We start from the raw sequence: 26,116 nt of genomic DNA, 5'->3' as shown, positions 1-26,116 counted from the left end.
TTTATTTCTTATTATCTACTTGTCTTATATTATTGTTGTTGAGACCCAAAATTAAAGGTTCAGATGTCTATCTGATGGGATCCGGGGCCTTCTAAAGTGTTAGAATAGAATTCCAAGAAAAAATCAGAATCTCAGGGAAGATATAGAGAACCAGAATAAGAGATTTTAATAACCCAGATTTGATCAATCTGATGGGGCTGATATTCTGGTCGAGTAGCAGTAAGGTGGTGGCGATTAAGTCCTCAAAATATGTTTTCCGTCCAACAGTTAAATCTGAAGATATATGACTGTCACAGAAATTGGAAGTATACAAAAACATAATTAGAATCTGGTTGGGATTAGGAACTAGTTCCAGAAACTAGAAACCAATCAATATAGGAGCATTCCTGAAATAGAAACTGATTTTTCGAAGCCTGTAGAAATGAAGAATGGAATTAGAAACAAGACTGATCCGAAATAGTAACTAGAAGAATTTAGTAACGGGTGAGGAATCCCAGCATTAACTGAAGTTGATTAAGTCCAGAACCACAGAACCTTCAACCAGCTTATGCAGGATACTTTAAGAAAATTCGACTGACATCAGAGGCAGGTATCGTGCTGTGTGTGTAATTGACATCAGAAGTCAGTCCTGAGGTATGAACTGAGAACAGAAACTGAACACAGAAAACAGCAGTATCGATTGAAAGGAAACAATGGATTAAAACCCAGTCAATGCTATTATTCGATAGATGGAAGCAGTGAAAGAAGCGGATCTGAAACTAGAAAACAGGCCTGTTATAGTTAAAGAAGAAAAGAGAAAAAGAAGTAGAAGATATGTCAGGCCTCTCACCTAACTGTGGAGAAGGAATCCCTCAAACTTCAGCCTTGGCATTCCACCAAGGTTTCCTTACTGCATTCCCTGGTAGAGCAAGTTCTGAATCCCACATTACCATGCCTTGTCTCACACATGACATAACTCACAATCTCAAGGCTAAATTATTTCTCAAATCATTCTGGTGGATATGATCCCCTCCTCTTTATTTATAACTTTAGGGAAATAAGCAAAATGGGAAAACTCCTATGTATGGTAAGGAGAATCCCTGATAATTTTAGTCTTCTTCAAAATAGAAACTATTCTGGAACTTTAACAAAATAAAGACTAACTTCTAGAAACACTACTAAAATAAAGAATACAGCTTACTAAAATATAAACTAACACGAATCCTGTAAAGGTTTTGAATCCCTCAAATTTGGACTCAAAGAATTGGCACATTACAGTAGTAAACCCAAAAATACTAAGCCCATGTAACCCATTAGACACTCAAAATTAAACATATTGGTCCATTCTTGGTCCAGTCAAATGGCCTGGTTTGCTGCTGGCCTAATTGTTCTTCTGACCTGAATCATACTCTTTTTTGAAATTCCTTTCTGATCATTTAATATATCTGAGAAGAACTCCTACATTCATATAGTGGTTCTGATTCTGTGAAGAGGTTGGTTTTGCCATGGGCTCTGATTGAGGGACCGGCAGCACTAGATTCCAATGAGTGGAGGATGATGGCAATGGCAGTGGCAGGCTCAATCACACACCTTGATGAGGTGGTTGGGGCTATTGAACCAAGATGAACCAAGGCGTTGGAGGGCTGCCTAAGTGCTTAGGCGACAAGCCGCCTGCCTTAATGCGAACAAGTATTATTTTTTATTTTTTCTTTTTTTTAACATTATTAGTATGCTACATATACCATGTATCTTAAAAAATCAACATTATATACCATGTATTTTAAAAAATCAACATTAAACCACATCAAGTAATAAAAAATCAACATTAAGGCACGTCAAATCATAAAAATTCAATATTAAGTCATATTGAGTCATAAAAGATCAGTATATAGAGAAATGCTCTTGTTTTATAATACGTTTGATTGGTCAAATGATTTTATTCTTAGATGAGACTTTTTGTATTAGGTATAACATAAAACCAGTTTTCCAACAAGTCTAAGATTATTTAAATCTGGGTTGTAATGACGAAGTTAAGCTCCGGCTAAACTTATTTTAAAGTGCACAAATGCTGTTAAAATCACCAGAATAAAAATAATTTTATTGATAAAAACAAAGATTATTTTATTGGACTTTTGGTTTTTGGCAACGTTTTACCATGATAAGATTTATAAAATTTTCAGAATGGAGAAAAACCCCAGCATTTAAAAGTTGAAAATTGGTCCTATAACAAAAAATCTAGTTTTTGTTCTTGGACTATGGGGTTGACTTTTTATCATTTTGGAAATTGATTTTTAAACTATTTTTATTGGATTCAAATAGGGGGTATTTGCTTATGTATGAATAAATATTAAGTAAATGAAATAACAAATATAAATAAGCGCCAAAACATAGGGCGGCATGGAGTGTGGTAAGACGACTGCCATCTAGGCCCCAGGCTGTAATGCCCCACCTTCCATAAAGGAGATATGGAGGTTAACTGTTTGAGGATCATGTCTCTTAGGGTTGAACCGTGAATCAATTGAGTGATACTTAATAAGAAGAAAATTTCAAATCTATATTAAACACAACATCAGAATAATACAACAGAAGTCTTCAAATTAATATTTAAAAGTCATAAAAGTCCCCAATTGATCAAAATTCAATAACATCATCCATAACCAATTAAATCCTTTAAGAAAATTATTACATCCATAATTTAAATCTCTAAGACAAATAAAATGATCTAGGATCAACTGAAATAATAAATGTTTTGCACGTCCCCATCAATCTCTTGGTTCTCCACTAACTAGCATGTTAAAGTTCTCTCCATTTGGCGAATAATTTGGGTAAGTTTTTGGGGAGAAACTTAGCAACTAAAACCGCATACAATATCCACAAGTTTGAAAACGTCGGCTCATAACAATAACACATGCAATAATATTTTAAAATCAAATATGTAACATTTATGGCAGTTTACAAGATCCAGTTATTCTCAGTTATGTCCATATTAATGTAGGACTAGATTTGACAAGTCAAACTAGACCCAAACGGCAGGATTTTTTAAACCAAAGAACAACCAGATTTCACCCAACACAATCCACCATAATCAGACCAACAGAAAATAGAAGTAACAGTAGCTAACGATTTCAGAAAACCAGTAGCAACTAGGTCAGACCAGTATCAGTCAGATAGGACCAAACCAAGGATTGAAATCAGTACAAATAAATGCAAGCAACTTGTATTCAATGATCAGTATCATAAAACAGCAGTAACAAATAATCCAGGCCAACCGATATCAGTTCAGTTTAGGACATATCACTAGAAAACAACATTCTGGTGCTTTTAAATATCTCACCATTGGCTGAACAGAATCAGCAAGAAATTGGATCGATTCTTAGTTGGACAAAGGGGAACAATCGACCAGAATATTGGAGCAAACCGTTGGCTGGAACTGGTTCTTCCAGAGGAGGTTGATTGCTCTGTTTTCAGGAAATTCTGGGCAGAATCAGAAATATAAATACTTGATGATTTTGGCAGCAGTAAAACCTTGAAAACCAACTTGAAAGAAATAAGAAAACTTGTAGAAACCTTCTTGATCTTCAACCCACAAGGAGTCGCTTGGATCAAATACCAAATCCTTCTTCTTTGATCAAACACAAAGAAACACTCCAAAGGAGAAAAAGCTGCAACATCTTTTTTGTTTATAAAATTCGTGGCTCTACTAATAAGAGCTGTCCTTTATTTATAATAATGATGGGGGGGGGATTTACAAAATAGAAACTAAGTTTAGTTTCCAAAATTGAAATAGGAAACTAAATAAAAAACAACTCCTCTAGTTTTCAATTTTGAAAATAGAAACTAGGAAAATACAATTACTGAAATTAGAAACTAACTTGTGATTGAAAAAGAGAAACTAAGTAGGTACTGAAATTAGAAACTAAATAACCCCATCTAAAAATGAAACTAAAGAAAAAGGAAACAAATCAATGAATCCCGTATGCAACCTTAGAACCCCTAGTTTAGGCCCATAAAAGTGGCCTATTACACTCAAAACCACATGGACTAAAGGCCCAACACATATACAACCCAACCCTAGACTTATTTCTAATAAAACAAGCCTAGTTTAGTGAAGAATCTGCATCACATAATTGTCATGGCGTCGCCTAAGCGGCAATTTGGCGTCTCGGCGGAAAAAGGTGGTCATGGTAGTGCTACAATTTACGTGATTTATAAATGACGGTCGCCATTGGCTGATAGGCGTCGACATGGCACCGCCATAGACCCCAGATCACCCCTAATTCATTAGGCGGTCGATTTTCTGTATTGGTTTTTTTTTTGGTACTTACTAATAATATTTTGTTTGTTATATTTTAATTGGCAGGATAAGGAGAAAACCCTCAAGGCCCAACTCATTCCCTTAATTTCTTAAATACAAATTATCAAAAGAACCAAAAAACCCTCGAGCTCAAAGCTAGCAGCCACTGCTTGCAACTTCTCCTCCCGCAGTAAGAGCGACAACAGCTAGCAATCAGTAGCTAGTAGCCACCGCCCGCGACGTCTTCTCCTTCTCCGGCAGCAAGAGCGACAACAACCAGCAGCCAGCAGCCATCGCCTACAATGTCTTCTCCGGCAGCAAGAGCGACAATAGCCAACAGCCAGCAGCCACCGCTTGCGACGTCTTCTCCGGCAGCAAGAGTGACGACAATCAGCAGCTGACAAGAGGGGCAGCAACCAGCCAGGTAAGGGCCCCACTTGTGAGTCTGCGACTTCTTCGATCTTTCTCCTCTGCTCCAATTCTTTTCTTTTCTTCAGCTCTCCAGTTATTCTCTGCAACCTCTGGTTCTACTCTGGTTCTCTTATCTTCTTCACTCCTCTCCTTGTTCGTCTTCTGCAGTTCTGCTTCTGATTCTTCTTTTTCTCTGCTTCTCTTTCTTCTTCTTCTTCGGTTCTTCTCTAGTCGTCTATTACTCTAGTTCTCTCCATCTCTGTGAGTCTGTTCCTTCTTCTTTCTTCTCTATTCAATAACAACATAAAAATAGAATTAATTAATGCCTTAATTGTATTGGTTAACTAATATACTCTATTGTCTGTTTTATAAAGCTTTTATATCTCTAGATTCTTACAATGCAGCCAATGCTTGTGGTTATAAAATAGAATTAGTTAATGCCTTAATTGTATTGGTTAACTAATATACTTTGTTGACTGTTTTATAAAACTTTTATATCTCTAGATTCTTACAATGCAGCCAATGCTTGTTGTTAATTGGTTATTGCTTAACAATTAACATTTTTTGTTAGTCTATGACTCAATTTTATAATTTGAATACTTAATATTAATGTTATTGGTTAACACTTAACATACTCTGTTATTTTGTTTTATAACTTGTATACTTGATGTTAATGTTACTGGTTAACATACTCTGTTACTTTGTTTTATAATTATAACTTGAATACTTGATGTTTATGTTATTGATTAATACTTAACATACTTTGTTACTCTGTTTTGTAACTTGTAGGACAGTAGGAGTTCATAATGGATGGTACTGTTGGTGGTAGTAGTGGGGGTGATAATATAAGCACAGCTGTATATGATCCATCCAAAGACCCAACCAGGAAGGCCAAATCAAATGACCCTAGGTGGAAATATGGGTATTGGCCTAACCTTTCAGACGAGAACCTTGTTAAATGCACTCTTTGTGGCAAAAACCATAAGTGTGGAATTAAAAGATTAAAGCAACATTTGGTGGGTGGATATGGAGATGTTGCTAAGTGTATCAAGACAATTGTAGCGATTGCTGCAGAGATGAATGCAACCCTTATGCGCAATAAGAAGAAAAGGAAGTAAGACATTTTGGATGATGATAATGATGATGATGTTGATGCTGGTGCTGATGTGGATGTTGATATAGAAGTTGAAGGTCAAAGATAGTCTAGTAGGACTCCTTTTACTACAACCTCTAGACTTATTCCTAGCTCTGGGACAACTGTTAAGAGAAATAAAGTAGTCATTCAACCACAAGTAAGGGGCCCCATGGATGCTCATGTTAGACGAACTCCTGAGCTAGTGGTTGCTGAGAGGCATCTTAAAGGTAGTACTCAGACTACTATAGAGAACCAGTTTACATCAGCGGAAGGAAAAAAGAGAGTTGATAATCACATTGTTGATTGGGTTTATTAGTGTGGTATTCCATTCAATGCTCTTAAGTCAAGGAGGTTTGAGGTGATGGTGGAATCTATTGCACAGTATGGGTCAGGATATAAGCCCTAAGTTATCATGAAGTGAGGGTGCCATTGTTAAAGGCAACAAAGGATAGAACTCTAGAGATGAAGAATAAATATGAAGAGTATTGGAAGCAGTATGGGTGCACTCTTATGACTAGTGGGTGGACGGATAAAAGAGGAAGACATTTAATTAATTTCCTCGTTAACTGTCCAGAGGGGACTTATTTTATGGAATTTATTGATGCATCTAGTATATCTTAAACTGTAGAGAAGTTGTTTGAATTGATTGACAACAAAGTTCAAGAAATTGGTGAGGACTATATTGCATAGTTGTCACGACGCAAAGGCGAACCAAGGCGGTGGAGGGTTGTCTAAGCGCTTAGGCGAGAAGGCGACTGCCTTAAGGCGAACAAGTGTTATTTTTTATTTTTCCTATTTTCTAATATTATTTAGTAAGTTATATATACCTTGTATCATAAAAAATCAAGATTAAGCCACATCAAGTCATTAAAAATCAACATTTAACCACATCAAATCATAAAAAATTAACATTAAGTCATGTTAAGTTATAAAAAATCAACATTTAGAGAAATGCTCTTATTCTTTAATAAGTTTGATTGGTCAAATGATTTTAATTTTACATGAGACTTTTTGTATTAGTTATAACATAAAACCAGCTTTCTAACAAGTCTAAGATTACTTAAATCTGAGTTGCAATGACAAAGTTATGCTTCAGTCAAACTTATTTTTAAGTGCGCGAATACTGTTAAAATCGCCTGAATGAAAATAATTTTATGAATATTAAAACAAAATATTATTTTACCAGACTTTTGGTTTTTAGCAATGTTTTAACATGATAGAATTTATAAAATTTTCATAATTGAGAAAAAACCTAGCATTTAAAAGTTGAAAATCGTCCCTATAACCAAAATCCAGTTTTTGTTCTTGGACTGGGGGGTTGACTTTTTATCCTTTTAGAATTTGATTTTTAAACTATTTTTATTGGATTTAAATAGGGGGTATTTGCTTATTTATGAATAATATCTTACGTAAATGAAATAATAAATATTAAAAATATTTACTTGAATAATATTTGGCATAAATATGTGCCGAAACACAAGGCGACATGCAGTGCAACAAGGCGGCTGTCGCCTAGGCCCCAGGCAAACCTCCTGGACGCCTAGTCGTTGCCTAGGCGACGCCTTGACAACTATGCTATATTGTGCAAGTTGTGTCAGATAATGCATCGGCTTATAAATTAGCCGGTACAATGCTGACGCAGAAGAGGACAAAGCTATATTAGACTCCTTGTGCAGCCCATTACATTGACCTGATGTTGGAGGAAATAGGATTCTTGAAATCTAATAGGAATGTGATAAGTAAGGCAAAAAAAGTAACCAACTTCATCTACAGGCACACGCATTCTTGATGCAATGAGGGCTAGAACAAATGGGAGGGATCATGTGAGGACAACAACTACTAGATTTGCAACTGCATTTTTAACATTTCAAAGCTTGTTAAAACATAAAGATGACTTGAGGCATTTGTTTATTTCTGAAGAATGGACTAGTTCTAATTTGGCAAAGACCGAGGTTGGGAAGAAAGTGGTTGATATGGTGTTTGTTGTAGCATTTTGGAATGGTTTGAAAAATCGTCTTAGAGTTTCAAAGCCACTTCTTACTGTCTTGAGGATTGTGGATGGTGATGAGAGGCCTTCTATGCCTGAGGTTCAATTTGCCATGGATGAGGCAAAAAAGAAAAAAAAAGAAAATTTTGGGGATAGAGAAAGGCAATACAAGAAAGTGTTAGATATTGTTAATAGGAGTTGGGAGATTCAGATGGGGCGTCCCTTGTATGGAGCAACACTATTTCTTAATCCTGGCAAATTTTTTTGTTAGAAGGAAGGTGATGATGGTGACGGTGATTACCAAATTATATCTTCTCTACAGCTTGCATTTAATGAAATCATTAAAAGAATGATATATGAACCAGCTTTATAAGAAAAAATAAATACTTATGCCACTTTGTATCGATGTTCTTGAGGTTCTTTTGCCTAAAAAATGACGGAAATAGCGGTTAGACAATGGGCAACCATGAGTCCTAGTAAGTACATTGTTTAGTTGTTTTGTTTGTACCTAGTAGCTAGTAGTTACTTTGTGTGATGTATTAAATATTAATCTAGCTTTTTTTTGTATATATTTATTTTTTTATAGTTACTTGGTGGGGTTCATTTGGAGGTCCTGCTTTTGAGCTTTCAAAGGTTGCAAGATGCATTCTAGGGCTTTGTTGCTCCTCTTCTGGTTGTGAGCGCAACTGGAGCACATTTGAGTTCGTAAGTAGCTGGGTATTACATCTATTTCATATTGTAGACTTTATATTTGAAATAATAACTTTGTTTGCTGTTCTCTATTGCTTATGAATTCAGATTCATACCAAGAAGAGGAATAGGTTGGAACATCAACGTTTGAATGATTTAGTCTATGTTCAATACAATCGCCGCTTAGAAGAAAGGTTTCAACAAAGGCTTCTCGATAATAGAAATTATGATTTACTTGTGCTTGAAGAATTGGATTGGAGTAGTGAGTGGATGATTAGCGAGCAAGTGGATGATGTAGTCCATCCCGATGCTGATCTCACATGGGACATTGCTGGTAGAGCAATGGGGGCAACAATGGAGGGGCCCAATCGACCCAAGAGAGCTCAATCATCAACCTCTAGAGGAAATATGTGCTACAGACGCCGTGGTAGAGGGAGGGCTATTAGGGAGTCATTAGGATCAGATAGGGAAGAAGATTTGGAAGAAGACGATGTGAATGATGACTTGGATGTCATAAATAACTTTGGTGAAAATGCAAATGCTTCTAGTGGACAACAAGGGAATCTGCCATCTATTGATTTGTTGGATGATTATGATGATTAAGTTATTTGTGTTTGACTGTTTGACTGTTTGGATTTTATGTATTGTTTAAACTTTAAACTTGAACTTTGAACTTGAATGATTAGTTAAGTTTTCTTTTCTTATTTTATGTTGAGTTAATTTGCTTTCAAGCTTTATTGCTTCAGTAAGTCATTAGTAGCTTAACAGGTTAGCCACTTATCTTATCATTTGATCTATTCTTATGTTTCCAAATATATATCTCTGATTCATATATGATATATTGATATATATACTTTTTACTTTGTTCAGGTTGCTCACTCACTTTCAATCATTGCTTTCAAGCTTCAGTTACAGGTTAGCCTTTTACTTTTTTTTTTTGTGTGATGTACATGTTGATTTTTTATGACTTGATGACTAGATAATTTGATGTATAACTGTATAATTCAATAATTCATGTTGATTTTTTATGACATGATATGGCGTTGTTGATTTTTTTATGATTTGATATTGCTTAATGTTGGTTTTATATGTTGTAGGGTATATATTGTAGGCTTGTAGCATGCTAAATAAATTTAAAAAATAGGAAAAATAAAAAAATAGCATACTAAATAATTTTAGAAAATAGAAAAAATAAAAAATGACACATGGGCGATTTGAACGCCATGGCAACGCTATAGCGGACAATTTATCGTCAAATCGATTAGCCACCCCTCCACTGCCTTAGATCGATTTAACGTCGTGACAACTATGGTCATGTCTATTTAATTAATTCATTTACTTTGTTGCCCATGTGCCCTACGCGCTCTGTGGCTTGTACATATGTCATCTCACACTCTTTGTAGCCAATGCATTTCTTCATACCCAAGTGACAATTAAAAGTCGAGGTCCCTTAGATGCCACACACGTTTTGTGGCTTGACCATACGTTATCCCACACATTCTGTGGCCAATGCGTATCTTGACATCTAAGTACCTGACACAATCCTCTTAGATGCCCCACACGGTCTGTGGCTTGTACATACGTCATCCCACACGTTCTGTGGACAATACGTATCTTGACATCCAAGTAGGTCAATAAACAAAAAGGGGGGACTCCAAGGGTAAAAGATGTAATTTGCACCATATGCTCTATGGGCAGAATCCATAGAATGTCTTACACATTCTGTGGCCAACACTTGAACCCATGGTCCATACGACTTACACCCCTCATTGGCCCCAAAATTTCAAGTGTCAAATGTCATAGGTCTCATTCATTATTTTCATCATTTAAATGCACATACGATGAAGCAAATAACCAAGTGCGTATATTTTATCACATGCAATAACTTATAATTTAAAGAACTAAGCAATTCATTCCTCATTCATAATTTAAAATAATACAATGTACACACATCATCTTTTAAAGTATTTAAAGAGCATTATATTAACACATAAAATAATGAAAAACACGAAATCAGCCCTTACATATCCAATAATACATATGATTATGTAAACAACCCCTAATTCATATACTCATAATGGAATGAACTAAGACAATAAGAAATACTAAATCACCCTCTAAATTACTAGTTCATGATACGATAAATTTAATCCAGTAGAGAGACATAATTTAACCCCTTAAACGATGAAATCAAGATAATGTTTATTTAATTGACAAGGAACAACAAAACAACCTCTATCATCATAGAGCCGAAATAATATCTATTTAATTAAGTGAATGTACCAAAACAACCTCTATAAATCATAAATTAGAATAAGGCAAAATTTACTAAATGGAATGCTAAACAATCCTTAATCATCAAAATGAAGGTGACATATGTTTGATTCAAATAGGAACGTTATCAACCCTTAAAACCATTAATCGAAACAGTATCTAACATTTACATTTAGAAAGAAATAGATTTGATTAACTCATAGTGCTAACAACTCCTAAAATCATCACTGAAACAGTCCTATCATTTATTATTTGGAATGGAATTGAAATGATTAATTAGTAGTACTAATAACGTAGCCCCTAAAATCATCACTAAACAGTACCTAACATGGATAATTTAGAATGGAATAAAAATAATTGATTAGTAGTACTAACAACCCCTAAAATCATCACCAAAACAGTATCTAACATTGAATATTTATATATCATAGAATCCATCATGAATAACACTCAACAACCCCTTAGAATCGAATTTAAAAAATCATAGTATCGATCAAGGGTGAGTATCAATTAGTCCCTAAAACTTAATATGTAATATAACATGCAATATATATATCCACAAGGTCTTGAAAGAAAAGATGAATATACATACGTACACTAAAAAATATATTCTCATGAAAATATAAAAGGGATGAAGAGTAGGAAAACCACATGCGATAAGGAAATTACAAGGTTGCGAAGCCCTAAGAATTTCTTTAAGGTTTAGAAGGATAAAAAAAAAAAAATTGTTGAGAGAGTAGATGGTTCTACTCACTAGGTTGACGATGTAGCTAGATTCACTCTCTTAGAAAAAAGTCTTCGAGCTCTTCCTAGGAGGGTAAACCGATGGTGAATGCAGCCTAGGTTATGAGACCTTCTCCTTCTACTCTTCCTCTTCTTTTCTAAAGGATGTAGGCCGTAGGAAGGCTGCAACTGATATCCCTTTTCTCCTTCTCATTTCTTCTTTCTCTTTCTCTTCCTCTCCTTCCTCTCTTTTCTTCTTTTTTTTTCTTTTCCTCCCAAAATCGTCGCAACAACTCCGCCCCCTCTCTCCAATCGTGGCCCCTTCCTCCTCTTTCCTCTTTTCAAATTAGTAAAAAAAAAAAATGATTGATAATGGTTACCTAAATTTTGGAGAAAGAATATTAATCAGCCTATAAGCTTCCCTAATTAAAGGTGTAAATCAAGGTATAAGATTTATGAGGGTTTGGGTGATCTAATCACTACCCTTAAAAAATTATCCTAAATCCATCCTATAAGTTATGACCCTATCCCCTTCTCAAACACTCACCTACTTGTCTCCAATCAAATAAAATAGGTAATCTTATTGCTAGAACAAAGGTAATATCTAAGGATAGGATCACATTATTGATTGACTTAATTATCAATTCAATCATCAAAATAATACATATATGTATTAAGCCAATCAATCATGTGATCTTATCCTTAGATATTACCTTTGTTCTAGTAATAAGATTACCTATTTTATTTGATTGGAGATAAATTGGTGATTTTTTTTTTTTTTTTGTAAGTGGGTGAGTGATTGGGAAGGGGATGAGGTCATGACTCATATGATGGATTTAGAATAATTTTTTAAGGATATTGATTTGATCACCCAAACCCTCATCAATCTTATACCTTGGTTTACGTTTCTAATTAGGGAAGCTTATAGGCTAATTAATAATCTTTCTTTAAAATTTAGGTAACCCATTATCAATCATTTTTTTTTACTAATTTGAAAATAGGAAAGAGGAGGAGGAAGGGGCCACGATTGGGGAGGGGGAGGAGCTGCTGCCACGATTTTGGGAGAAGGGAGGAGGAGAAAAAAGAGAAGAAAATAGAGGAATAGAGGAAGAGAAAAAAAATAGAGAAGAAAAGAGAAGGAGAAAAGGAACACCAGCTGTAGCCTTCCTATGGCCTGCATCCTTTTGAAAAGTAGAGGAAGAGTAGAAGGAGAATGTCTCATAACCTAGGCTGCATGCACCACCAGTTTACTCTCCTAAGAAGAGGTCGAAGACCCTTATGATATCTAAGGGGTGAATCTAGCTACATCTTCAAACCTTAAAGAAATTCTTTCTATATTTTCTTTATCCTTCTAAACCTTAAAGAAATTCTTAGGGTTTTACAGCCTTGTAATTTCTATATCGCATGTGGTTTTCCTATTCTTTATCCCTTTTATATTTTCATGAGAATATGTTTTTGGTGTATATATGTATATTCATATTTTCTTTCAAGACCTTGTGGATATATATGTACATACTATATTACATATTAAGTTTTAGCGGCTGATTGTTACTCACCCTTCATCGATACTATGCTATTTTAAATACGATTCTAAGGGGCTGTGAGTACTATTCTTGATGGATTCTATATTATATAAATATTCCATGTTAGGTACTGTTTTAGTGATGATTTTTGGGGTTGTTAGTGTTACTAATCAATTATTTCTATTTCATTCTAAATGATCCATGTTAGGTACTGTTTTATTGATAATTTTAGGGGTTATTAGTATTACTAATTAATCATTTCCATTTTATTCAAAATGATAAATGATATGACTATTTTAATGATGATTGGGGTTGTCAGTACTATGAGCTAATCAAATCTATTTTTTTCTAAATGTTCAATGTTAGGTACTGTTTTGATTAACGGTTTTAAGGGCTGTTACAATTCCTATTTGATTCAAACATATGTCACCTTGATTTTGATGATTAGGGATTGTTTGGTGTTCTATTTAGTAAATTTTGCCCCCTATTCTAATTTATGATTTGTAGGGGATGTTTTGGTATATTCACTTAATTAAATCAATCCTATTTCAGCCCTATGACAATAGGGGCTGATTTGTTGTTCTTTGTCAATTAAATAGACATTATCTTGATTTTATGGTTTAGGGGTTAAATTAGGTTTCTCTACTGGATTAAATCTATCTTATCATGAACTAGTAATTTAGAGATTGATTTAGCATTTCTTATTGTCTTGGTTAATTCCATTATGAGTATATGAATTAGGGGCTGTTTACATAATCATGTCTATTATTGCAGGCGTACGGGCTGATTTCGTGTCTTTTATTATTTTATAAGTTAATATAATGCTCTTTAAATACTCTAATATATGGTATGTGTGCATGGGCTGAAATGTATGTTTTAAATTATGAATGAGAAATGAATTACTTAGTTCTTTCAACTGTGTTATTGCATGTGATAAAATGTACGTACTTGGTGGTTTGCTTCATCGTATGTGCATTTAAATGATGGAAATAATGAACAAGACCCATGACATTTGACACTTGGAATTTCGAGGGCTAGAGGGGTGTAAGTTGTATGGACCATGGGTTCTAGTGTTGGCAATATTCCGTTTGGAACATTCCATAAATTCATCCCACAGAGCGTGTGGTGCAAGTTACATCTACCCTTGGAGTCATCCCCTTTTTGTTTATTGATGACGTATATACAAGCCACAGAGCGTATGGGGCATCTAAGGGGATTATGTGTACTGTTTGGGTACTTAGATGTCAAGATACGCATTGGTCACAGAACGTGTAGGATAACGTATGAACAAATCACAGAGTGTGTGGGACATCTAAAAGATCTTGGCTTTTAATTGTCACTTGGGTATGAAGATATGCATTGGCCACAGAGCATGTGAGATGACATATGTACAAGCCACAGAGCGTGTGGGGCACCTGGGCAACAAAGTAAATGAATTAATTAAATAGACATGACTGAGAATAACTGAACCTTGTAAACTGCCATAAATGTTGCATATTTGATTTTAAAATATTATTGCATGACGTTTTCAAACTTGTGGATATTGTATGCGGTTTTAGTTGCTAAGTTTCTCCCTAGAAACTTACCCAAATCATTCCCTAGATGGAGAGCACTTTGGCATGCTGGTTAGAGGCGAGAACCAAGAGATTGATGGGGACGTGCAGAACATTTATTATTTCAGTTGATCATAGATCATTTTATTTGTTTTAAAGATTTAAATTATGGATGTAATAATTTTCTTAAAGGATTTTATTAGTTGTGGATGATATTATTGAATTTTGATTAATTGGAGACTTTTAAATATTAATTTGAAGACTTTCGCTGTTATTATTCTGATGTTGTGCTTAATATAGGTTTGGAATTTTCTTCTTATTATTTATCACTCAGTTGATTCACGGTTCAACCCTAAGAGACATGATCCTTGGACCGTTAACCTCCAAATCTGCTTTACGGAAGGTGGGGCGTTACACATTTATTCAAAAGCTTTTATACTATCTTCACTTTTGGTCATGATGAGTTCCAAATCATGCTTTGGTAGTTTTTTCTATATAACAGTTGATGAATGTTATATAAACATCCATAGAAGATGAAGATTCCTGCTTTGAGAACTTTTCCCAATGTTGGTTTATTTCCTGACAATGGATTCTTATTTACTCTTCTAGGAAAAGAATTGGTGTTTGCTTTTGGTTTTGAAATTTGAGTCAGAAGAACATTCTCTATTTTGGCTTGATGTTAAAAGATGGAAAATATTACCATGTTCAATTTTCTTGTTTCTTCTGCAAAAACTATATTTATTGTTCATTCTTTGTCAATTTGTTTTAGCTCCTGTGTTACCTTCTATGTTCTTCAGTGTTGGAAGCAGATGCTATTGTACTCTTTCCTCTATCGAGGAATGGCCGTGGATCTCATGGCAGCTACTATTGAGGATCACATCTAGTAAGGTAAGTTATATATTTGCAACCAACTCATTAGCTCTTCTGCAATGAATGAGTGTTGAAAGCTTTGGCATATTTTTTTACATTTTTCTTTCCTTTGTTTGTCCTTGATTATAGAATTGTTTGATCAAGATAATATTCCTCCTCCAATTGTGGGGTTTCCTTATGGAATCTTTATGGTAAAGTTTGACATAATTTATGAATTATCTATCAAATTTTGCAATTTTATTTTGGTGAAGTGGTGGGTCGGTGAGAGATAAAATTAGGCAAGTCTCTGACTATGTTACTCAGACAAAGTTTGAAGTATCCAGGTGATAAAGTTGCCCTCAGGAAAAGCTATGAACAATCAGTGGTGGTGAAGAATGGTATTGGTGAATGATGGGTAGTCCTCAAGAGTCAAGGCTACCATTGATGATGCAATTATAATTTAGAAAATAGGTACAATAGATGATGGAATTATAATTCAGAAAATAATGATTGTTTTGATGTTACATGGAGTGGGCTTGTTTTTATGGGTTCACTTGTTAGAGGCCACAATTTAAGATCTAAATATTAGTTATTTTGAGGAGGGAATTTAGATTTATTTTCAAAGTGTAGGGAACTTGATTAGTTTCTAGATGGTCTCGTTCCTAGTTAGTTGAAACAGAAGCATAAAAAAAACTTTGTTGGTACAGGCATGTTATAAACAGATCAAAATGTGAACAAGACACTTGAAGATATGGTTAAATATAGCATAAACGGAAAAAAAGACGAAAACAGATGATACACGTTTTAAACGTTTAAATTTAAACAATATGGAGCCATAAAAAGGGCAATATACATGCATAAATTGGTAAATGATTACCACAATCAAAACAAATGTAGATAATATCCATATTTCATTCCAAATTCAAAGCCTTTTTTATCATAAAAAAGCATCCAAAATATATCCATCCAAAGATTATTATAAGATCCAAAATATATCATCCAAACATCCAAATGCATCGTCCAAAATGTATCATGGAAACTACATCCAATTTTGTTTTAAAAACACAAATGTATCATAATATAGGGTTAGGTTGATCATGAACAGGTTCAACATGTCTCTTCAAGTATCTTTGTCTCCAACTCAATCCTAAAAATCAACACAAGTAAACAAATATAAGGATGATTTATTTTAAAATAAAATTATTAACTTAATTAACCAACACACTTTCTTGGATGTTTAGTTTTCATCATGGACTTTCCTGTGATATTGAACAACTTTGGGCTCCTCATTCGATACTCAACCATTTCCGTAGTAAAAATTTTATGATCTTCTAGAAGAACCATGGTTGCCATAATAGATTCTTGAGCTTGTACAAGTGTAATTGTCTCAATAAAAAGTCCACCATCAAACAAAGAGAAGGATTTAAAGCTGCAGCAAGCACATGAACATGATGAATAATATTATTTTCTACCCTAGTATCAAACAAATCCAAAATGGTAAAGTACTTCAGTCCATCATTCTCCTAATGAATGGATCCATAAAGCGACAACTCCTTTGCCTCATCCCAAAATACATCAGATTGAATTATCCTTACAGTTTTAAATGCTATTTAAACCCTATTGCAATGAAAACTTCTCCACTCAGATGATGCAACTAATAGCCTTAATTCATTGTCAATTGCAATAAGAGATTTAAGCTTAAAAAAATTTATACCAAACACTGTCTTGCAAATTAAATCCAATTCTGGAGATCAAAGGACTTGTGAGGTAAGTGACTTAGCATGCAAAAGACTTCTTCCCTTTTCTTATGGGAGCAGGATGAATTACCAGAAATTTAGTAACTAAAGTAAAAGCTCAACATGACAAATAATAAGTAAGAACAAATAGAAGCAAGAAAACCATTGTACAAAGCTTCGATAGAAATTTCCCTTGCTGATGAAAGGCTGCTGAGAGGATAAGCTCATAAGCCCCTATCTGTATTCAGAAAAGCACTACAGAGATGCAGAAACTAAGCATATTTGTTTCTCATTTTACAACTTTCAGAGATTGATATCTGTGATACTATTAATAATTTCGGAGTCAAGTTCTGGACTTCTGGTCCAGATAAGCAGTATGAAGCAAATCTAATGCCCTAACAGAGATAAATAACAGAGATAGCTCCGGAGAGATACTTATTTGGACAAGAGCTGCTTTTAAAGATAAGTACAATTTTTATTTTTCCCTAACAGTGTCAAACAAATCCTTATGTCTCTTAATAAATAATCCCTTCACCCTGAATTGAAAAGAAATTAAAAAAGTCAAGGAGATTAAACCCAATACCTACATTTGGGTTAAAAGAATTTGTTCATTGAGTTGGGAACCCAATTGCCCTACTCTGTATATTGCAAAGTGAGCAAGAATCTATTTGACCAACTGTAAGCATAAGGAATCCTATTCCCAACCCTCTACCCCCTTTGTTTTACTGGTGGATGACTTCTTAAGAACGATCAGCACCAAGGTTTCAGGGGCTTTGAATTCCTGGATGCTCCCTCCCCTTTTTTTGTTTCTTCTTTCACTTTGACCAGTTAAATCAAACACCCAACCCACTTTGTAAACATATCTAAGTTTGAATCCATAATTTTTCCACGCCCCCCTACCTCAATAGTTTCTTTTCTACCTTGGTCTCTTAATAATTTCGTTTTCAAAAGATTAAAAAAATAGGGGGACTAAGGTCTGGTGGTGGGAATTTGGGATGTCCTCTGTCCTTGGTAAGTGCTTTAGCTTCTCCTGACAGATGCAGTTTCCATAGGCAACAACACCAAGAAAGTGTTGACCAGTCTAAAAATCAGGTTTCTAACTTGGTCTCTTGACATAAGAAACCCATATAAGATTTAGGACACCAAACCTTTTTTCCACTGGAAGAGACAGAGAGGACTGAGGAAGTATGCGATGAGGAGAACAAGCCTCGAACTCTCGATTCTCCAAGAATCTAAGATTTTCCTCAAGTGTATTTTCCGGTGGTGTGTATTGGGGGAGGGGGTTTACTTTTTCGTTGAGTGGGGGTGAAGGTGAACTGGTGGGGTTTATAACCATTTTTTTTTTATAAAAAAAAAAAAAAAAAAAATGCGTGTTTCGGACTTTCATTCCAGCTGGACCCATATTTTACCGACTTATTGAGAGGAATTTGGCAATGATAAAAAAATGGATCGGCGTTTAAAATGCGAATAAACTAACAAAGATCTAGTCCCTATTTTTCTAGATGAGTCTGACGTTGAGTTAGAAAGTCCTTTAGGACCTTCTTTCTTCAAAAAGAGTTCTTTTTTCTTAAAGAAAGGAGTCGAGTTAGGCTAAACTAATTAGGGAGGTCCTACTAATCTTCTTCATGAGTCTATATAAAGGGTTTGACCTTTATAGCTTTAGTGGATTTATGAAGTGGTTTTATTGACTCCTAGAGAAGGGAAGGTTTTGTATCCTATGGTTTGATGTGCAAACCTCCGATTTGTGGTAAACATTTTTCTTTGTCTTCTTCTCCTTCTTCCTCAATGTTACTGTGCACGGGTTCTGTTCACAGTCCCATAATATCTGATCTCCCATTCTTTCCCTCATTTTTTTCTCTTTTGTTTTTTTCATAAAAACGTATTTAGTTTTATCCTTTTTCTACTGGCTTCTTTGTAATTCAGGCCTAGAAACATGAACCCTAGGCTGTTCTACATCAGTAGATGACCATTCGATATTGTAAACCGAAGGAAGACTGAAAATGCATGCAGTGTAAAAACGTGGTTTGGTGAATGCCAGCTAGACAAGTTATTTGGGTGACGACCTTTGATTTGAGTTGGGAATAAAACAGGTCAGGTTTGTAACCAAATCCCATTTAGCCCAAAGGTTCCATTTGTTCATTAGGAAATTTTTTCTGAAAATCAAATTTTGGTCTCCTCCATGGGTGTCAATTATATCATGGATCAAGATGCCACCATTTTTTTTCCGGTGAACAACCAGATATCAAAGATAGAATTCATTATCCAAAGCTTTATATTGTATTTGAATAAAACAGGTTTGGGTTTCTAGCCCAATATAATTTTCCTTTGTTTGTATGCAGATGCTGCAAAGTATTTCCCATTGAAACAAACGGATCCTAAAGGATCCAAATCCAGATCCAGATCCGGATCCAAATCCAGATCCAGATCCGGATCCAAATCCAGATCCAGAATCAGATCCATGATGTTGGTTCTAATCCAATAAAAATTTAATGGATCCTATATATGTATGAAATTGGATGCTTAGCAAATCTTTGTTTTCTTTTATACAAGAGATTGATGCAGAAAATCAAGCCGTAGATAGAATTTAGAAATTAGGGCTATAAACGGTGCAAAACAGACCCAGGTTTAGGGCTTATTAGGCGATTCTAGGGCGGAGAAACTTGCTGGTTATGAATTTCCAGCACGCTACAATGGGGAGAAAGAGGGTATTGAAGGAGAAAAGAGGACAGTGAAAAGATAGGTAAAGTAATGTAGACCAGAAAATCCAGCAAGAGACTAGTACCTGATAGGATTGCAAAACAAAGAAATATAGGCCAGAAATAGGGAAAATTTGTAACTCACAACAGGTTAGATCAGAATACATTAGAACTCAAGTTGAGTGCTCTATTAAAATCATAGTTGTCAAGTCGTCACCTAGGCGTCCAGGTGGCTTTTCCTGGACTGGCTTCTTGGACTCTTTATGTGACACCTAGGTGGCTTGCTTGTGTCACCTTAAACCCCCCCTTCAACCGCCTTGGTTCACCTAGGCGCTATGCAACTATGATTATAACAGAAGAACAAACCTGCAGAATTTAAAGAAATTTTGATGACAAAATATGAAATTATTGAGAAGTCCTATTGCTACTTGGAAAACTAATGGCAGAACCAAGAACTCATTATTGACCAGTATTCTTCAAGAATTAGAACCAGAATTTCAGAGTAAACAAGAAGCTTAGAAACTAGCATATGAAATATGTAGTAAAACAATCCAGTAATTCATAGCTGTCACACCTGGACGTCTAGGTGACGCGATGCCTTCACAACTATGCAGTACCTAGAGAGATTGAAGAAGAATGCAATCTGAAAATTGATCTAGAACTGGGATACCACTAAGGGTATTAACTTAGAACTGGAACGAAACCGGCCATTCAAACTGACCGAATTTCTTCAGTTCGGTTTGTGAAGTGAAATTTCATTTGGTTCGATTCAGTTTTGGTTTTAGGCTAAAAGCTGTTGATTTGAACCGAACCAAACTGATTGAAGTGTAACCCGTATAAACCAAACCCAAACCGAACAAAGCCTAAACCATACTAAACTCAAAAAGGCTGAAACAAGATCTATGATTTCAGTTTTCACTTCGTCTCTTACACCTCCATCTTTAGCTATCAACACTCCTCGCTTCTCTTTTGCAGTTTTACACTTTTATTCGTTTTATTTTTTGTGCCTTGCTTCTTCGAGGCGAATTCCTAAGTCTCATACAAACTGAATAAGTTAAACCAAATAACAGAGACGGTATATGAACCGAATAGGAGACAAACTGAATTCTTAATCGGCTTTGGTTTGAAGTTATGAAAATTATTCAGTTTGGTTTTGGTTTGTACATATTGTATCATAAACCAAACCGAAAAACCGGAACTGAACTGATTGACTCCCTTAGTTACCACAGATTAGAATAAGTAATAAAAAGGGAAAAGAGGAATAGTAGAAGAGAAGAGATGGCACTTGATTTGCTGTAGAATTCAGAAATAGAAGAAGAAGACAGCAGCAAGGCCGAATGGAGCATTCACCCATGTTTGTAAAAGCTCAACAGTTCAAAAACTCTTGAAAAAGCTTGAATCCTATAGATCTTTTGAATTTCCTAAACTAACTCATAAAAGGACTCATACTCACTCTCTTATACTGATTTGAATTAATAGATTCAAGATATTACTCTTAAAAGCTATTGAGTATCCTAATCCACCTCTGGCACTTAATTTAAAATACTAATCTCATGTATTAACTACAGCTTCATATTATAGGCTTGTATGCAAGACCCAATACAACAAATAACCCATAAACAAGTGTCCCTAGGCCCATGGAACCTATCCTTGGCCAAAATCTAGCCTTCCTAAGTTAATTAGGCAGTCTTGACTGCATCATAGAGAAAGGAGACTGATGGGGGAGGGAAAGAAGGAAGAGGAGAGAGAAAACAACTCTCTAGTGAGGAGGGAGAGAGGAGGAGAAGAAATAGGCGGGAACAAACCAGATCAGTGGACGGGAGGAGAGGGAGAGATCAATCTGTTAGGGTGGAGAAGAAGAGAGAAAAAGAGAGAAGAAAGGAGCCTACACTCTGCAACACACTTTTAATTCAAATTTCTTTAGTCAACCTAATATGGTCAGAATATTCTAGGACTCTCTTGCGTCCTAACCAATAAAACCCAGAAGAGAAACTAAATCTGATAAAGAGACCAAAAGTAATAACATTTCTAGACTAAATTACTTAGCCCCCAAGACGGCCTAAATTTAGGCCTTATAATTGGACACATTTTAACAAATAAATATACTTAAAACAGAAGACCATAACCAATTACTATCAAAACAGGCCCATATGTTGCACTGTGAAAGCACTAGAGATGTATAGGGATTTCATCAAGCAGGATCCGGCTTGTCTAATTCAAACCTGACTTTCAACCCAAAAAATAAAAAATGAAAAATCCTTACCTGACCAAACTATTAAAGTGGGTCTGATATTGATGCAGATTAATCACCAAAATAAGCTTGTTTTATTAGGAATAAGCCTAGGGTTGGATTCCATATAAAGGCCCATGTGTTTTGAATGTAATATGTCACTTTTATGGGCCTAAATTAGGGGTTCTAAGGTTGCATACGGGATTCACTAATTTGCTTCATTTTTCATTATTTTCCTTTTTAAGTTGGTTTTGATTTAAGTTATATTTGTTTCCTTAGGAGTCAAGTTATTAGTTGAGTCAAGTCATTAGTAGTTAGTTTCCTTTTTCAACTAGTTTCTAATTTCAGTTTTTAGTAACTATTGTATGAGGAGAATATTTGGTTTTCTTTTTTAGGAACCTTCTATTTTATATTCTCCTTCCCCATCAACATTATAAATAAAGAGGAGGAGGCTCCTAAAGGAAGAATGATTTTTGATAAAACAAATTAATGGTTGCTGCTATTGTCTTCTCCATGAAGAGTTGTTTTGTGTTTGATCAAGGCTGATGGAATTGGTGTTTGATCCAATTGACTCTCTGCGGTGTGAAGCCCGAGAGGTTCTTCTTCTTCAAGCTATCTTCTTCTTCGTCTTTCCAACTTTCTAAAATCTACTGCTGCAGCAATTTTGGTTGGGCTTTGTTTGGGACTTATTTCTGTGTCTGAATTAGTCCTAGTTGCTGGTTTCTAGTCTGACTTAATAGAGGACAGATTTGGGGATTGAATTCTGATTTTCTGAGAATTAATTCTTCCTTTTTTCTAGTTTGTTGATTGCTACCTTTCTGTGGGTAATTGCTGGTTGTTCTTTGATTAAAAGTTCCTGCAGTTGAGACTTGGTTAGACTCCCTATCCTGGTCTACATTAGATATTGTGATCAAAACCTGAATTAAATGGATTCAAATTGGAGAGAATTTCGGATCTGGTCCATTGCATTTTATACCCTAATTGTAGCCATTGGTGGGGAAGATATGGCCATCCCAATCATTATAGGGTACCTTCTCAATTGGTGACATGTCGAATTTCACAGCCCATCTCAGCTGTATGGCATGCTTTGTAGTTTGTATTGGACTTTCTTATTGTCTAATTTGATTTTCGACCATTTTCCAAAATATTGAATTTTCCATGAGAGGGTGACATGCCTGGCTATATATAGACAGTATTCGACTTGCCTTCTTGTCTAATTTGACTTTTTAACATCTTCCAAAATATAAAATTTTCTGTGAGAAAAGGAAAAGAAATAAGGTAAAAAAATGTCCCTCCATTCTACTCTATCTAGGGCAGGCATGTATGGTTTTAGATGAGAAGGGTTCCAGTCAGTTCACCCTGTTTGAATCAAAATTATTTTTGGTCTTCCTCTGGACTTCTAACATTTTCGATTTGAACTATATCACTAACTGGTACCGTGAATCCGTGATTGCTCTTCATTTTACCTATGATTGAACCATATCATTTAGTCTCTCATATTGTTACTCATTGTTCAACCCCTGCTTTCTCCTTTCTGGTTTTTACACTCTTTCCCAATTTTTGCATATAACTACTGTTATTTTATGTGTGTATGATGTATCATTTCCAACATTCTGTTCAATAAAGCATGACTAATCTTACAGGTGTTTATGTCTTGTTTCTCTTTTAATGCCATGTGTTTTTCATGCAGCATCTTTGTGGAAGGCACTTTATGTTGTTGGCCTCAACCACATCAGCTGAGTAAGTCACTATATGAACTATGAATGAACTGAGCTTATTGAAAATTCGATACAGGACGTTAGTCTGAAAGCTTGTCTCCTGATTATTGATTTATGATATGGATGCTAAATATCTACCTTGTGGGAGCAAGGGTATTTACTGTTTGTTAGCTAAATACTAGTCCAATTGAATTACAAAACTTGTGGTAATTTCCGGAATTTGGAATTCAATCTTGAAATTTTACATAATTCCAACTTCTTTAATGCAAACTACTTTCCTTAATTGCTACTAATACTGTAACCTACTGACAGACAATTGGGCTTGTCTGTAAAGGCTTAATTATCATATTTACTGTTTGTTAGCTAAATACTTAGAATGATTGTAATAGAGTTTACAGGAAAGAAGAAGAAGAAGAAGAAGATTTCATCAAGTATATGTGGTAACGGTTACACACAAGTAAATTGCAATTTTTGGGTGAAGCTTGACTTCAAATGTAGTGAGTGGATTAAAGGTTTATCATTCTAGTCATATTTTGCTCTACAAACTTCTAAAGACTACTTTAGTTGTCTCTTAAGTGATAGAAGTTTGTGAATTGCTTTAGATGGATTTGTTCTATATATTGATTGTAGACATTGGCCTTTGTATAAACAGTTGCAGATTGTGGTTACTTCCAGAATCAAAAGACTGCGCTTTTGATGCAATGGAGATCTCTGGCTAGTCGGACTTCATTCGATAAACTAGTAATAGTAATTGTAGTGTAGTTATATATTTTTCTGGAAACAAGTGATTGCACATCTTATTTGTAAGGTTTATGAGGCAACTTTGGGTTTTAAGGTAGGAAGGAAACATTTTAAAATCTCCTGGGTTTTGTGCCGGCTGGGCAACAATTCTAACGAACTTGAGAAGAATTTAAGATCTCAAATTTATTTGGAGAAGACTTCTCGTGAGAAGAAAAATTATTTACTTGCACAAATGGGGAGATGCTCGCTTACTCAATTGTGGAGTTTGTTTTTTATTTTCAAATTGTTTGCCATAAAGCATTGGTGTCTATTTGTTATGCACAATCTCAATCTCCAAATGTGACTAATTGCTAGATTACTAATTAAAACCTGGCAATGTAATTTTAATTCCAAATTTGGGCATTGAAACTTTTTTTTTTCCGTTGCTGCCTTCTGTGTAAAAGATCTGACTCATGCTGCTGAACCGCATTGCTGCTTATGATCTCTGGGTTTTAGCAATCAATGATTGAAGATACGTAGTTCAAGGTGAGTTTTCTGTTGTAATTAGGAACCCCAAGGGGGGTAGAGGAGTTGGCAATGGACCTTCGCCTTAGGAAGTGTGTGTTTCTGAGTTTGACTCTTCTTACCTCTTTGGGGTCACTTATACAGGGATGTTTAGTATTCTTCACTAATTTCAGTGAAAGTTAAATGATTCTTATTCAATTTTGATATGATTCGGTCCAGGGGGTTGTACGGTCAGTATAGGCCTGTGGGACTAGTCAGGCCAAAGGTTTAAACTCAATTTGGTTTAGGAAGTTTCAATTGAAATTTGGTGGTACCGATGGACCCTGAGACGAAACCTATTTAGTACTGGATCTTGATTAGTTTCAGAGGTTTCTTAACTGTTAAAAAACATACCTAGTTAGAAAAAAATTACCAGGTTTCGGTTAGGTTTCGAAAGTTTTGATCGAAACCCAAGATTTCAAACATGGGGTGTATGGTGGGTTATAGTTTATGACATTAATCATATGATTGGGTACATTTAAGTGAAGAACTTTACTCTTGACACTAGAAAGCTAGTAGATATGCATAAATAATCAAAAGAGAGAGTTGGCTCCACAGATGAGACGTGAGAGGGTGTGTATAGGAAACTGTATATTGGCATCGTGACAATCTCTTTTCTTAAAAAAATGTAGGGGAAATGAATGCTCCCTTGTCCTATGGCCCTGCACCAAAACACAAAAGGATGTTGAAATGACAGCCCCCACCTCCCTTTGAAACCCTAAAAAACCTATACCCTCTTCAACCCCATATGCACCTATTCATGGAGGGGCCACTCGACCAGGGAATGTTCTTTTTCCCAAAAATACATGTGAGAAGACACGCTACGGTGCATGGTCTGAGAGAGTTTCCCCTCCCTCCCCACTTTTGTTGTTTGAGATTGAGCATAGACTAATAACAAGAGTAGAATGGATAATCAAACCACAAGAGTAAGTTGAAGATAATATAAAGCATCAAGATGAGTTTTGCTCAAGTTATGCTAAAGTTAGAATTCTTTCACTCATGGCCATCATTGTACTTAGATGGTTCTTATGAAC

The 26,116-nt window shown here is 35.2% G+C and overlaps 1 protein-coding gene across 14 annotated transcripts in view; it reads left to right on the top strand.

Annotated features, from left to right (window-relative positions):
* The window catches only part of LOC122064570 (putative pentatricopeptide repeat-containing protein At5g37570), a 27,513-nt gene extending 2,779 nt beyond the window's left edge, over positions 1-24,734 (top strand). For 2 of the 14 annotated variants that reach the window (XM_042628284.1, XM_042628288.1), the window contains exons 3-6: positions 4,340-4,697; positions 9,367-9,411; positions 15,367-15,457; positions 23,771-24,734. The gene's annotated coding sequence lies outside the window, so the exon portion shown is untranslated. Of the gene's footprint in view, positions 1-4,339; positions 4,698-9,366; positions 9,412-14,869; positions 14,973-15,366; positions 15,458-23,770 lie in introns of all 14 variants that reach the window. The other 12 variants (XM_042628285.1, XM_042628290.1, XM_042628296.1 and 9 more) reach the window with 11 other exon arrangements.
* The last annotated feature ends 1,382 nt before the right edge of the window (positions 24,735-26,116 follow it).

This window comes from Macadamia integrifolia, unplaced genomic scaffold (assembly GCF_013358625.1).
Source record: "Macadamia integrifolia cultivar HAES 741 unplaced genomic scaffold, SCU_Mint_v3 scaffold1686, whole genome shotgun sequence".
Classification (NCBI taxonomy): domain Eukaryota; kingdom Viridiplantae; phylum Streptophyta; class Magnoliopsida; order Proteales; family Proteaceae; genus Macadamia; species Macadamia integrifolia.
The sequence above is the reverse complement of the archived record's forward strand: the minus strand, read 5'-3'. Positions and strand labels throughout refer to the sequence as shown.